Here is a 15,192-nt window from a genome sequence, read left to right on the forward strand (position 1 = left end):
AGTAAAGGTCTGACTACATCATTACCCTACTCAATAAAACTTCATTATCTCCCTGTTACCTCTAGGATCAGTTATAAATCATTCTGCCTGGCATTTAAAGTCCTACATTCCCTGATCCCAACCTACATTATTAGTCTTTATCCCCCTTACTTTTTCAAGTAAGTTCCATTCTATTAGGGAGATATTTAACTAGAAAGAAAAAATACAAAATAATTTGCAGAAGAAGAAATTGCTAGGAACTGAGAAGAGAAAGAAAACTATGTGAAATAGAGTCTAAGTTGAGCTTTGGAGGAAGAGAAGGTTTCTGAGTGGCAGAGCTGAATGGAAGGAGTTCTGAGGATGGGTGCTCCCAGAAAAGGTGCTTGCTCCAGAGCAGCGGAAATAGCACAGGTAGTGGCAGATGGGGACCTGGGGGCAACAGAAGGGAAGATAACCTCAGGGAAAAATACTCCAAAGCCTGCTACATCTACAAAACAAACAAACAAAAATCATAGGCCTACTCCTGGAAATCCCAGGATTTGGAGGTGAGAGTCAGAGCTCTATAGTACTGGGATCACTCAGGCCTCTGATAGCAAAGAGAAGATAGCCCCAAGGAAAAGCCCTGTGAAACAGAAACCAAGACAGAAATGACCAGCAACATGCAGGACTCCTAGTCCTCTAGTGGGAAAATGAGCAAACAGCAAAAAAAACAAAAACAAAAACAAAAACAAAAACAAAAAACACACAACTCTTGATCCTGGAAATTTTCTATAAAGAAAAGAGTAAAAAACAGAAGCAACGGGAGAGAGTGAGAAACAAAAAATCACATGCAAACTCTTCAAAAAAATGGAAACTGATTGTAAGCTATGGAGGAACTCAAAAAGGAGTTCAAGAACCAAGTAAGACAGACAGAAGAAAAATGGGAAGAAAAGTGAGAAAAGAAATGAAAGTAATACAAAAAGAAAACAACATCTTAAAAGGCAAAGTTGTCCAAATGGAAAGAAAGACACAGAAATCAAATGAAGTAATAAATAAATTAAAAAACAGAATTGACCTGCTGGAAGAATAGGCAAAGAACTCCAATGATGAAAGAAGTGCCATAAAAAGCAAAATAGACCAAATTGAAAAGGAGAATCAAAAGATCATGGATGAAAATCAGTCTTTAAAGACTAAAATTGAGCAAGTAGAAACAAATTATTTCACAAGATATCAAGAATTAATAAAAATAAAATCAAAAGAATGAAAAAATAGGAAACGTGAAATTTCTTATTGAAAAAACAACTGACCTGGAAAATAAATCCAGGAGAGACAATTTGAGAATTATTAGACTACCTGAAATCCATGACCCCCCCAAAAATGCCTAGATATCATCTTACATGAAATTATCTAAGAAAACTGCCTGATATTCTTGAACAAGATCTTGGTCAGAATAGACATTGAAAGAATCCACAGATCACCCCTTACATTAAATCCCCAAATGACAACCCTCAGGAATGTTATAGTCAAATTGAAGAGCTTTTAGTCCAAGGAGAAAATACTGCAAGCAACTAGAAAGAAACAATTCAGATGTCATGGACCCCCAGTCAGGATTACACAAGATCTGGCAGCCTTGGAATATGATATTCTGGAAGGCAAGAGAACTAGGTCTACAACCAAGAATCATCTACCCATCAAAACAAACTATATACTTTCAGGAGAAAGTATAAGCATTTAATAAAATAAAAAATTTCCAAGCATTCCTGAAGAAAAGACGAGAATTAAACAGAAAATATGATCTCCAAATACAAAATTCAAGAGAACCATAAAATGATAAATAATAAGAAAAAAATTAAGGCTTCAATAAGGTCAGATTGATTATACTCCTTTAGGAAAAAATGATATCTGTAACTTTTTTTTTTAAACCCTTGTACTTCGGTGTATTGTCTCATAGGTGGAAGAGTGGTAAGGGTGGGCAATGGGGGTCAAGTGACTTGCCCAGGGTCACACAGCTGGGAAGTGGCTGAGGCCGGGTTTGAACCTAGGACCTCCTGTCTCTACGCCTGACTCTCACTCCACTGAGCTACCCAGCTGCCCCCTCTGTAACTCTTAAAATTGTTTTCATTATCATAGCAGACAGATGAAATACACATAGGCAGAGAGTGTGATATTAAGCTGTTTAGTATGATATTTAAAAAATATTAAGGGGAAAAATAGAATTGTTCTAAGAGAAATGCAAAGGAAGAGGTAAAATGGGGTAAATTACACCACATAAATAGGTGCATGTGTGGGTGAGGGGAAGATAAGGGTGGTAACAGGTAATACTTAAACCTTACTCAGTGGAATTGGTTCAGAGAGGGAAGAACAGTCAGATTTATTGGGGCACAGTATCCCATCTTTCCCCATAGGGAAGCAGAAAGGGAATAAGGAAGGATTGTGTGGGGAGGGGAATAGAATAAGGGAGGGAAAAGTTGGGAGGGGGTGATTAAAAAACCTTAAAGAGAAGTAGAAGGGGAATAAGTAGAGAGGGGGTAGGGAGGGGAGTAAAATAAAGGATGGAAGAGAAGGAAGTGATTAAAAGTAAAAAGCTGGTGTGGAGGGAAATAGTGAAAGAAGAAAGGGCAGGATTAAAAGAGGAAATCAAAACAACAGGGAATACTCAGATGGTAATCATAACTGTGAATGGGATGAACTTGCGCATAAAATGTAAGGGGAAGCAGAGTGGATTAAAAATCAAAATCCAACCATATGTTGCTTAAAAGAAACACACATTTACACAGGGTAAAGGTAAGAGACTGGAGCAGAATTTATTGGCCATCAACTGAGAAAAAGAAGACAGGAGTAGCAATCATGGTCTCTGACAAAACTAAAGCAAAAATAAATCTGATTAAGAGAGATAAAGAAGGTAATTACATCCTGATAAAAGGCAGAATAGACAATGAAAAAATATCAATACTCAACATATAAACACCAAATGGTATAGTATCTAGATTTTTAAACAAGAAACTATTGGAGCTTAAGGAGGAAAATAGATAGTAAAACTATACTAGTGGGAGACCTCAACCTTTCCGTATCAGATCTAGATAAATTGATCCAAAAAATAAATAAGAAAGAAGTAAGAGAAGTGAATGAAATGTTAGAAAAATTAGAGTTAATAGATATCTGGGAAAAAGTGAATAGTGATAAAAAGGAATATACTTTTTTTTAGCAACAAATGGTACATATGCAAAGGTTGACCATGTACTAGGGGATAAAAATATTACAAACAAATGCAGAAAAGCAGAAATAATAAATGCAACTTTTCCAGATCATAATGCAATAAAAATATAATTAGTAAGGGTTCACAGAGAGGCAAATTAAAAATTAATTAGAAATTAAATAATTTAATTCTCTAAAACTGGTGGGTTAAAGAAAAAATCATAGAAACAATGACTGATTTCATTGAAGAGAATGACAATGAGGAAACAACATATCCAAATTTATGGGATACAGGCAAAGCAGTACTTGGAAAAATGTATATCCCTAAGTATTTGTATTTAAAAAAAGAGAGAGAGAAAGAGATCAACAAATTGGAAATGTAACTAAAAAAACTAGAAAAAAGGACAAATTAAAAATCCTCAGATAAAGAACAAATTGGAAATTCTAAAATTCAAAGGAGAAATTAATAAAATTGAAAGTAAAAAAACTATTGAACTAATAAATAAGACTAGGAGCTAGTGTTTTGGAAAAACCAAATAAAATAGATAAAGTATTGGTTAATAAATAAAAAAAGAAAGAAGAGAATCAAATTAACAGTATCATGAATGAAAAAGGTAATCTCACCTCTAATCAGGAAGAAATTAAGGCAATTATTAAGAGCTATTTTTGCCCAATTATATGACAATAAATATGGCATTCTAGGTGAAATGGATGAATATTTACAAAATTATAAACTGAGTAGATTAACAAAAGAGGAAATAGAATACTTAAATAATCCCATATTAGAAAAAGAAATTGAACAAGCCATCAAGGAACTCCCTAAGGAAAAATCCTCAGGGCCAGATGGATTCACAAATGAATTCTTTCAAACATTTAAAGAACAACTAATCCCAATACTATAAAACTATTTGATGAAATAAGCAAAGAAGGAGTCTTACCATACTCTTTTTATGACACAAATGTACTGATTCCCAAGCCAAGAAGACCAAAAACAGAGAAAGAAAACTATAGACCAATTTCTTTAATGAATATAGATGCCAAAATCTTAAATAGAATACTAGCTAAAGGTTTACAGCAAGTTATCACAAGGATTATTCACTGTGACCTGGAGGGGTTTATGCCAGGAATACAAGGATGGTTCAATATTAGGAAGACCATCCACATAATTGACCATATCAATAGCCAAACCAACAGAAATCACATGATTATCTCAATAGATACAGAAAAAGCCTTTGACAAAATACAATACTCATTCCTATTGACAATACTATAAAGATAGGAAGAGAAGGGCCTTTCCTCAAAATAATAAACAGTATTTATTTATTTTTAAATCTTATTTATTTGAAAAATTAATTAATTAATTACGTTAGAAGATTTTCCCATGGTTATATGATTTATGTTCTTTCCCTCCCCTCTTCCCTCCCACCTTGCAGAGCCAACAAACAATTCCACTGTGTTATATATGTGTCATTATTCAAAACCCATTTCCATATTATTAATATTTGTAAAAGAGCCATTTAAAGTCAAAATCCCCAATCTTATACCTATTAAACCATGTGGTTAATCACATGTTTTTCTTCTGTGTTTCTATTCCCACAGTTCTTTCTCTAGATGTGGATTGCATTCTTTCTCATAGGTTGCTCTGGATTTTCCTGGATCATTGCATTGCTGCTAGTAGAGAAGTCCATCACATTTGATTGTTCCATAATGTATCAGTTTCCATGTACAATATTCTCCTTTCTACAATATTCTACTCCTTTCACTCTGCACCAATTCCTGGAGGTTGTTCTAGTTCACATAGAAATCCTCCAGTTCATCATTCCTTTCAGAGTAATAGTATTCTATCACCATCAGACACCACAACTTGTTCAGCCATTCCCCAATTGATTGACACCCCTACATTTTCCAATTTTTTTCTACCACAAAAGCATGGCTATAAATTAAATTAAAAAAATTTTTTTTAAATATTTTTGTGCAAGTATTTTTCACTATTATCTCTTTGGGGTACAAACCCAGCAGTGGTATGGCTGGATCAAAGGGCAGGCAATCTTTTAAAGACCTTTGGGCATAATTCCAAATTGCCTTCCAGAATTGTTGGATCAATTCACAACTCCACCAGCAATGTACTAGTGTCCCAATTTTGCCACATCCCCTCCAATATTTATTATTTTCCTTTACTGTTATATTGGCCAATCTGCTAGATGTGAGGTGGTACAGAATTGTTTTGATTTGCATTTCTCTAATTATCAGAGATTTAGAACACTTTTTCATGTGCTTATTGATAGTTTTTATTTCTTTATCTGAAAGCTGCCTATTCATGTCCCTTGAGCATTTGTCAATTGGGGAATGGCCTGATCTTTTGTACAATTGACTTAGCTCCTTATAAATTTGAGAAATTAGACCTTTGCCAGAAGTTTTTGTTATATTTTTTCCCAATTTGTTGCTTCCCTTCTAATTTTGGTTGCATTGGTTTTGTTTGTACAAACCCTTTTTAATTTAATGTATTCAAAATTATTCATTTTTACATTTTAGAATATTCTCTATCTCTTGCTTGGTCTTAAATTCTTTCATTTCCCATAGATCTGACAGGTATATTATTCTATGTTCACTGAATTTACTTATCATTTCCCTCTTTATATTTAAGTCATTTACCCATCATGAATTTATCTGGTATAGGATGTGAGATGTTGATCTAAACCTAATCTCTCCTATACTGTTTTCCAATTTTCCTAGCAGTTTTTGTCAAATAGTGAGTTCTTGTCCCAAAAGCTGGGATCTTTGGGTTTATCAAATACTATCTTGCCGAGGACATTTACCTCAAGTCTATTCCATAGATCCACACTTCTGTTTCTTAGCTAGTACCATATTGTTTTGATGACCCCTGCTTTATAGTACAGGTTAAGATCTGGTATTGCTAGGCTTCCATCCTTCACATTTTTTTCATTCATTCCCTTGATATTCTTGATCTTTTGTTCTTCCAGATGAACTTTTGTTATAATTTTTTCTAATTCTATAAAAAGGTTTCTTGGTAGTTTGATAGGTATGACATTGAATATGTAAATTAATTTGGGTAGGATTGTCATTTTTATTATATTAGCTCATCCCACCCATGAGCAATTAATGTTTTTCCGATTATTTAGATCTAGTTTTAATTGTGTGGAAAGTGTTTTATAGTTGTGTTCATATAATTCCTGTGTTTATCTTGGCAAATAGATACCTAAATATTTTATATTGTCTAGGGTGATTTTAAATGGAGTTTCTCTTTCTAACTCTTGCTGCTGAGTTGTGTTGGAAATATATAGAAATGCTGACGATTTATATAGATTTATTTTGTATCCCGCAACTTTGTTAAAGTTATTGATTATTTCCAATAGCATTTTAGTTGATTTTCTAGGATTCATATTGTTTGAAAAGAGTGATAGTTTACTTTCCTCATTGCCTACTTTAATACCTTCAATTTATTTTTCTTCTCTAATTGCTACTTCTAGCATTTCTAGTATGATATTAAATAATAGAGGTGATAATGGACATCCTTGCTTCACTCCTGATCTTATTTTTTTATTTTTATTATTTTTAGCAAAGGCCCATCTATTTCTATACTTTCTAGTGTTTTCAATAGGAATGGGTGTTGTATTTTGTCAAAGGCTTTTTCTGTACCTTTTGAGATAATCATGTGATTTCTGTTGGTTTGGTTATTGATATGGTCAATTTTATGAATGATTTTCCTAATATTAAACCATCCTTGAATTCTTAGTATAAATCTCACCTGGCCATAGTGAATAATCCTTGTGATAACTTGCTGTAATCTTTTAGCTAGTATTTTATTTAAGATTTTTGCATCTATGTTCATTAAGGAGATTGGTTTGTAGTTTCTTTTTATTTCTGTTTTTTGGTCTTCCTGGCTTGGGAATCAGTACCATATTTGTATCATAAAAGGAATTTGGTAAAACACCTTTGCTTATTTCATCAAATAGTTTGTATAGTATTGGGAATTAGTTGTTCTTTAAATGTTTGAAAGAATTCACTTGTGAATCCATCTGGCCCTGGAGATTTTTTCTTAGGGAGTTCTTTATGGTTTGTTCAATTTCTTGTTTTTTTTTTTGTTTGTTTTTGTTTTTTTTTATATGGGATTATTTAAGTATTCTATTTCCTCTTTTGTTAATCTAGTCAGTTTATAATTTTGTAAATATTCATCCATTTCACCTAGATTGCCTTTTTATTGTCATATAATTGGGTGAAATAGTGCTTAATAATTACCTTAATTTCTTCTTCATTAGAGGTGAGATCACCCTTTTCGTCTTTGATACTGTTAATTTAATTTTCTTCTTTCCTTTTTTATTAGATTAATCAGTACTTTATCTATTTTATTTGTTTTTTCAAGTATCAGCTCCTAGTCTTATTTATTAGTTCAATAGTTATTTCACTTTCAATTTTATTAATTTCTACTTTTATTTTTAGGATTTTTCATTTTAGTTTTTATCTGGGGATTTTTAATTTGTTCTCTTTCTAGTTTTTAAGTTTCATGCCCAATTCACTGATCTCTTTCCTCTCTGCTTTGTTGATATAGGTACTTAGAGATATAAATGTTCCCCTGAGTACTGCTTTGGCTACATCCCATAGATTTTGATATGTTGTCTTCCCATTGTCATTCTCTTCAGTGAAATCAGTAATTGTTTCTTTGATTTGTTCTTTTGCCCATGAGTTTTGAAGAATTAGATGATTTAGTTTCTAATTAATTTTAAATTTGCCTTTCTATAAAGCCTTATTAATTATGATTTTTATTATATTATGATCTGAAAAAATTGCATTTATTATTTCCACTTTCCTACATTTGTTTGCAATGTTTTTATGCCCTAGTGCATGGTCAGTCTTTGTATATGCACCATGTGTTGCTGAAAAAAAGGTATATTCCATTTTATCCCTATTTATTTTTCTCTAGATATCTATTAGTTCTAATTTCTCTAACATTTAAATTCACTTCCCTTACTTCTTTCTCATTTATTTTTTGGATTGATTTATCTAGTTCTGATAGGGGACAGCTGAAGTCCCCCACTAGTATGGTTTTACTATCTATTTCCTTCTTGAGCTCCATTAGCTTCTCCTTTAGAAATCTGGATGCTATATCATTTGGTGCATATATACTGAGTACTGATACTTCTTCATCATTTATACTGACTTCCATCAAGATGTAATTACCTTCCTTATGTCTTTTTTTTAATTTTTTTTAAATTTTAAACCCTTAACTTCTGTGTATTGACTTATAGGTGGAAGAGTGGTAAGGGTAAGCAATGGGGGTCAAGTGACTTGCCCAGGGTCACACAGCTGGGAAGTGTCTGAGGCCGGATTTGAACCTAGGACCTCCCGTCTCTAGGCCTGGCTCTCAATCCACTGAGCTACCCAGCTGCCCCCTCCTTATCTCTTTTTAATCTTTGCTTTAGCTTTGTCTGAGATCATAATTGCTACTCTCGTCTTCTTCATCTTGGTTGCAGCCCAGTAAAATCTACTGTATCCTCTTACCTGTACCCTGGGTCCTTCTTTTTTAAATTTTAAATTTTTATTTTTTATCAATTGTGTTTCTTGTAGATAACATATGGTAGGATTCTGGTTTTTAATCCATTCTGCTATTTGTTTCTTTTTTATGTGTGAGCTCATCCCATTTACATTCATAGTTATGATTACTGTCTGTGTATTCTCCTCCATTTTGACTTCCTCCTTTAATTCTACCTTTTCTCTTGTCCCTCTTACCCTCTCCTCCAACTTTTGCTTTTAGTCAGTCTCCCTCCTTTCCCCTCCCTAATGTTACTCTCTTCCCATCTCCTCCCTTCTTATTATTTCCCTCTTAAACAACCCCCCAACCTCTCCCTCTTTAGTATTGCTCCCCTCTCCATCAGCCCATTTATTACCCTTCTACTTCTCTATAGGACATGATACAGTTCTCTGCCCCAATGGATCTGATTGTTCTTCCCTCTCTGAGCCAATTCCAATGAGTGCAACATTTAAGTATTACCTGTTGCCAACCTCTTCCTCCCTTCCATTTTATTTGTCTTCTCCCCTTCTTCCCCCATGCACTTCTTTTTTGAAACATATATTTACCCCATTTTATTTTTCCATTTCCCTTTTTTATCCCTAGTTTTATATATATATATATATGTGTATATATATATATGTATATATATATATTGCTATATCATCCTATACAGTTTGTCACTGTACCCTCTAAGTATACTTCTTCTAGCTATTCCAATGATAATAACAATTTTTAAGAGTTACCAATATCATCTTTTCATAAAGAAATACAAATCATTTGGCCTTACTGAGTCCCTTAACTTTTTTTTTTCTTTCTTGATTACCTTTTGGTGATTCTCTTGAGTTCTGTATTTGGGCATCACATTTTCTATTTAAGTCTGGTCTTTTATTCAGGAATGCTTGGAAATCTCCTATTTTATTAAATGACCATACTTTTCCCTGTAAGAATATAGTCAATTTTTCTGGGTAGTTGATTCTTGGTTGTAGACCTAGTTCTCTTGCTTTCTAGAATATCATATTCCATTCCTTCTGATCCTTCAGTGTGGATGCAGCCAGGTCCTGTGTAATCCTGACTGTGGCTCCATGATATCTGAATTGTTTCTTTTTAGCAGTTTGTAGTATCTTTTCCTTGGTCTGGAAGTCCTTGATCTTGGCTATAACATTCCTGGGAGTTGTCAATTGCAGATTTAATGCAGAAGGTGATCTGTGGATCCTTTCACTCTGTATTTTAATCTCTTATTCAAGGATATCAGGGCATTTTTCTTGGATAATTTCTTGTAGAATGACATCCAGGATTTTTCTTTGGTCGTGATTTTCAGATAGTCCAATAATTTTAAATCATCTCTTGTGGATATATTTTCCAGGTCAGTTTTATCAATGAGGTGTTTCATATTTTCCTCAAATTTTTTCATTCTTTTGCTTTTGTTTTATAGGTTCTTGCTGCCTTCTAAAGTCATTTGCTTTGTTCAATTCTAATTTTTAAAGACTGAATTTCATCCCTAACTTTTGGTTCCTCCTTTTCCTTTTGATCTATTTTTCTTTGTAGGCCATTGTTTTTATATTTTCCTTTCTTTGCCTTGGTTTTGAGCTGGTCAATTCTGGCTTTAAGACACTATTTTCTTATTTTATTTCATGTGCCTCTGTTTCCAGATGACTGATTTTGATTTTCAAGTTTCTTTCCCAATTTTCTTCAACCTCTATTAATTGTTTTATGAATTGTTTTTTGAGTTCTTCCAGAGCTTGAGTTCAATTTGCTGAAGTTTCTAAGGTTTTTCTTGCTGTTCCTTGGTCCTTCTCTGTTCCATTTGTTCTTTTTTTCATTACCTGAACAGAAGCTGACAATCATAATTTCTTTCTTTCTTTTTCTGTTGTTTACTCATATTTTTTCCTTCTTTCCCCCCTCCTAATTGGCTGTATTCTTATTCCTCTGTTTGCTGGAACTGTGAGTTTGGGTTTTTCTGCCTTGAAGGGGCTTCTTCTCTGCTCTGCCTCTGATAATCTAGATTATACAGATTGAGCTGACCTATTGTATTAATGTGTCCTGAGGCCAAATCTTCCTCAGCTGCCAGCAGAAGTTGAAGGTGAAGTTGAAGGTGTGGAGGCTAAAGGTAGTTACCTCTTCTTTACTCCTCTCTCTTCCAATCCTCTCTCTGCCAGCCACAGGGTCAGAGCCCTGAGCTTCCCATGTGGTACCAAGGTACTCTGTTGTGGTTCTTGCCTTTGCCCTAGGATCCTATAGTCAGCTGAAGTCTTACTGTGGGTCTCAGGGAAGTAGGTGATGTAGGGGTGTTGAATCTTTCCCTCATAGCCAAGAATTCAACTTTATTTGTGTAACTTTCAGGTTGAATCAAGTAGGAGAGATCTGTGGCTCTGTCTTATTGTTGAGTTTTGATTTCTGTCTATTTTGAAGCACTTATTTTGCTTTTGGTGTGGAAGGAAAGTCACAGAGGACTTGACTTCTGCTGCTTCTAAGCCTCCATATTGACTCTGCCCAACCTAAACAATATTTATTTAACACTATCATCAAATATCATCTGTAATGGGGACAAGTAAGAAGCCTTCCCAATAAGATCAGGAGTGAAGCAAGAATTCCCATTATCACCACTATTATTTAACATCATACTAGAAATGCTAGTGGTAGCAATTAGAGAAAAAAATAAATTGAAGGGATTAAAGTAGTATTATTTTGGCGGTTTGTTCAGTTGTATATTGAAGATATAATAGCCTATTATTAGTCTATAAACAGATTTATTTGTTGGGAGTTGATGGTTGACAGTTTGTGGACCAGTAATTAAAAAGACTTGACTAGAGATAAATCTTCTATAAAAACCTGTTTATTATATTTACTTCTGTAGGAATAGTGATAGGAAAAGGAAATTGGAGATGTTGAAATAAGAAGTTTAATAATTGTAATTCCCTAACTCTAAAATTATCTTAATTAAACCAACCCCCAAAATTTATCCCATGAGGGATTTCTTTGTGATCACTAAGAGTGATTCCTCTTATTCTGCTCTATCTAACTAAATCCCCAAATATCCATCTTTTTATCCTATACTAAATATAACCTTATAAACAGAGAGGAATCAGTCAGATTTCTTTTCCTGATGCTCAGATGAAAAAAAAGAGTCTTCACAAACTTTTTCCACTTAGACAAGCTTATTATTTTTACAAGGTTATTATTTTTACACTTGACAATATAAAATATTTGGGAAACTCAGGAATTATATGAACACAACTACAAAACACTTTTCACACAAATAAAACTAGACCTAAACATTTGGAAAAACATTAATTGTTCACGGGTAGGAGGAGCTAATATAATAAAAATGACAATTCTACCTAAACTAATTTACTTATTCAGTGCCCTACTTATCAAACTACCCAAAACCTTTTTTATAGAATTAGAAAAAATTACAACAAAATTTGTCTGGAATAACAAAAGATCAAGAATATCAAGGGAAATAATGAAAAGAAAATGTGAAGGATGAGTGCCTAGCAGTACCGGATCTTAAACTGTACCATAAAGCCAAAACAATATGGTACTGGCTAAGAGACAGAAGGGTGAATCAACGGAACAAACTAGGGGTAAATGATCTCAGCAAGCTAATGTTTGATAAGCCCAAATATCCCAGTTTTTGGAACAATAACGTACTATGACAAAAACTGCTGGGAAAATTGGAAAACAGTATGGGAGAGATTAGGTTTAGATCAACATCTCACATCTTTTATCAAGATAAATTCAAAATGGGTAGGTGACTTAAATATAAAGAGTGAAATCATAAATAAATTAGGTGAACATAAAATCATACACTTTTCAGATCTTTGGGAAAGGAAGGAATTTAAGACCAAGAAAGAGATAGAGAACATTACAAAATGTAAAATGAATAATTTTGATTACATTAAATTAAAAAGGGTTTGTACAAACAAAGCCAATGCACCCAAAATGAGAAGGGAAGCAACAAATTGAGGGAAAATTTTTATAACAAAATTCTCTGATCAGGGTCTAATTTCCCAAATATATAAGGTACTAAGTCAAATGTACAAGAAATTAAGCCATTTCCCAATCGACAAATGGTCAAATGATATGAATAAGCATTTTTCAGATGAAGAAATCAAAACTATCAATAATCCCATCGAAAAGTGTTCTAAATCCCTCCTGATTAGAGAAATGCAAATCAAAATAACTCTGAGGTACTACCTCACACCTAGCAGATTGGCCAATATGACAGTAAAGGAAAATAATAAATATTAGAGGGGATGTGGCAAAACTGTGACACTCATACATTGCTGATAAGAGTTGTGAATTGATCCAACCATTCTGGAAGGCAATTTGGAATTATACCCAAAGGGCTTTAAAGGAATGCATATACTTTGATCCAGCAATACAACTACTAGGTTTGTACCCCAAAGAGATAATGAAAAATGGTTATACAAAAATATTCATAGCCACACTCTTTGTGGTGGAAAAAATTGGAAAATTAGGGGATGTCCCTCAATTGGCAAATGCCTAAACAAACTGTGGCATATAATGGTGATTGCAATAAGGAATGATAAACTGTTTGATTTCCAAACAGATTTATTTTTGGAAACATGGTAAGAGGGGAAGATTAAGGAATTAGGTTTCCCTAGCTCTAAAAGGTCTAGCTAATTTCCCCCTTCTAGAATCTGACATATTTTTAAATAAAATAAGATTTAGTTTTATCCACATGGAGATTTCTTCGTTTGCTTCCACACTCCCTAAATCCCTACTCTTTCTGTCTAAATTCCTCGGGCTATCTGACTACCTGACACTATTAGTCCTCCCGGATTACTTTTATAGGATAAACAGGTCTTCTGAGTAGCTTCAGGATGAACCCTTTATGTTAGGGTTCAACCCTAGTAGGGTTAGTCCTAAGTTGGCTTCAAGCCTTTCCACCACAGGCAGTTGTACAGGTTTGCCGGTCACAGATCTTCAGAACAGTTGGGAACATGTTCTGTATGTAGGAAACACTGTTGAATCTCAAGCAATGAAGGGTTTCTCCAGACAGGAACACCAGAGTTGTTCAGGCGGTAAGAAACCAAAACCTTCTCAGCTTTACAGAGATAGAGAGGAAGTTCCAGCTCCAGAACCGTCCCAGCAACAGGAAGTCTAAGAGACTCCCACTAACTGCTGGTGTCCATCTTTATCTCTTCCCTGCATTCCAGAATTCAACATCACCAGTTCCACAGCATGCAATTGGGTCCAGCAAACCTCTCTTTGCAAAATCTCTCTCTTTCATCTGTTTGCAACCCATTCCTCTTCTTCCCTTTTAACAGTACAAACTTAAGACTTTCCACTTATTCTCATAAATGAGTTAATATTAGCACATAATTTGGGCACATTACCTCTCCTTTTATGCTAAAATTCAAGTATTAACATTTAAAAAATAAAGAGAAACTTTTACTTTCTGTCTTAGAATCAATACTAAGTATCAGTTCCAAGGCAGAAGAGCCATAAGGACTCTGCAATTGGGGTAAAGTGACTTGCCCAGGGTCACACAACTGGGGAGTATATGAGGTCAGATTTGAACTCAGGACTTCCTGTCTGCAGGTCTTGCTTTCTACCCAATGAGTCATCTAGCTACCCCTAAAATATTACTATTTTAATTACTAAGTAAAAATAGTTAATTCATATATTTTTATTTATTTATTTTTAATTCACATAATTTTAAAGGATCCTTTATATAGTAATATTTATGAGATTATAAATACCTATGTTCAGATCGAGTAATTTCTACCAAATAAACTGCAACTATTATCTCTAACAGTTTAATCTAACCTTGATTGAAGGAAAAACTTTCATCTCTTTTTCCCTGAAATTTCACTTGGATTGTCAATAGGATTATATATAATTTGTATATACATATATGTATTGTATATCTATACACATACATGTACATATATACACCACAAACACTTACAGATATGTACAGTTTTGCTTGTCTTGCCCTTGAGTGGTTTCCTAAGTGCAATTTCTGGCTTGAATTGACCTAGTAAAAATAACTGTCCATGATTACATCCTGCTAACGGTATCTAAAGTTCCTACACTGGGGGCAGCTGGGTAGCTCAGTGGATTGAGAGCCAAGCCTAGAGACTGGAGGTCCTGGGTTCAAATCTGGCATCAGACACTTCCCAGTTGTGTGACCCTGGGCAAGTCACTTGACCCCCATTGCCTACCCTTACCGCTCTTCTGCCTTGGAGCCAATACACAGTATTGACTCCAAGATGGAAGGTAAGGGTTTTAAAAAAAAAAAGTACATTGAAAGGCTTATTAACTTATTGTTATAAGTTTAGAGCACTCTGATCTCCCTGTATAGCCTCATTACCAATCTATCCACTTTCAACATTCATTTCTTTATTTAACAAAGCTTCCCAGTTCACTTCTCAGGGAGTCATTCCTGCCCTTTTCCAAACTGTATGTGATGCTGGGAAAAGCAAGACTGGGGTGGCTTGCAAGAGGAGAAGCAGTGGCTGCTGTCACCAGTTTCCAAGGAA

The sequence above is a fragment of the Gracilinanus agilis genome, chromosome 2 (assembly GCF_016433145.1).
Source record: "Gracilinanus agilis isolate LMUSP501 chromosome 2, AgileGrace, whole genome shotgun sequence".
NCBI lineage: Eukaryota > Metazoa > Chordata > Mammalia > Didelphimorphia > Didelphidae > Gracilinanus > Gracilinanus agilis.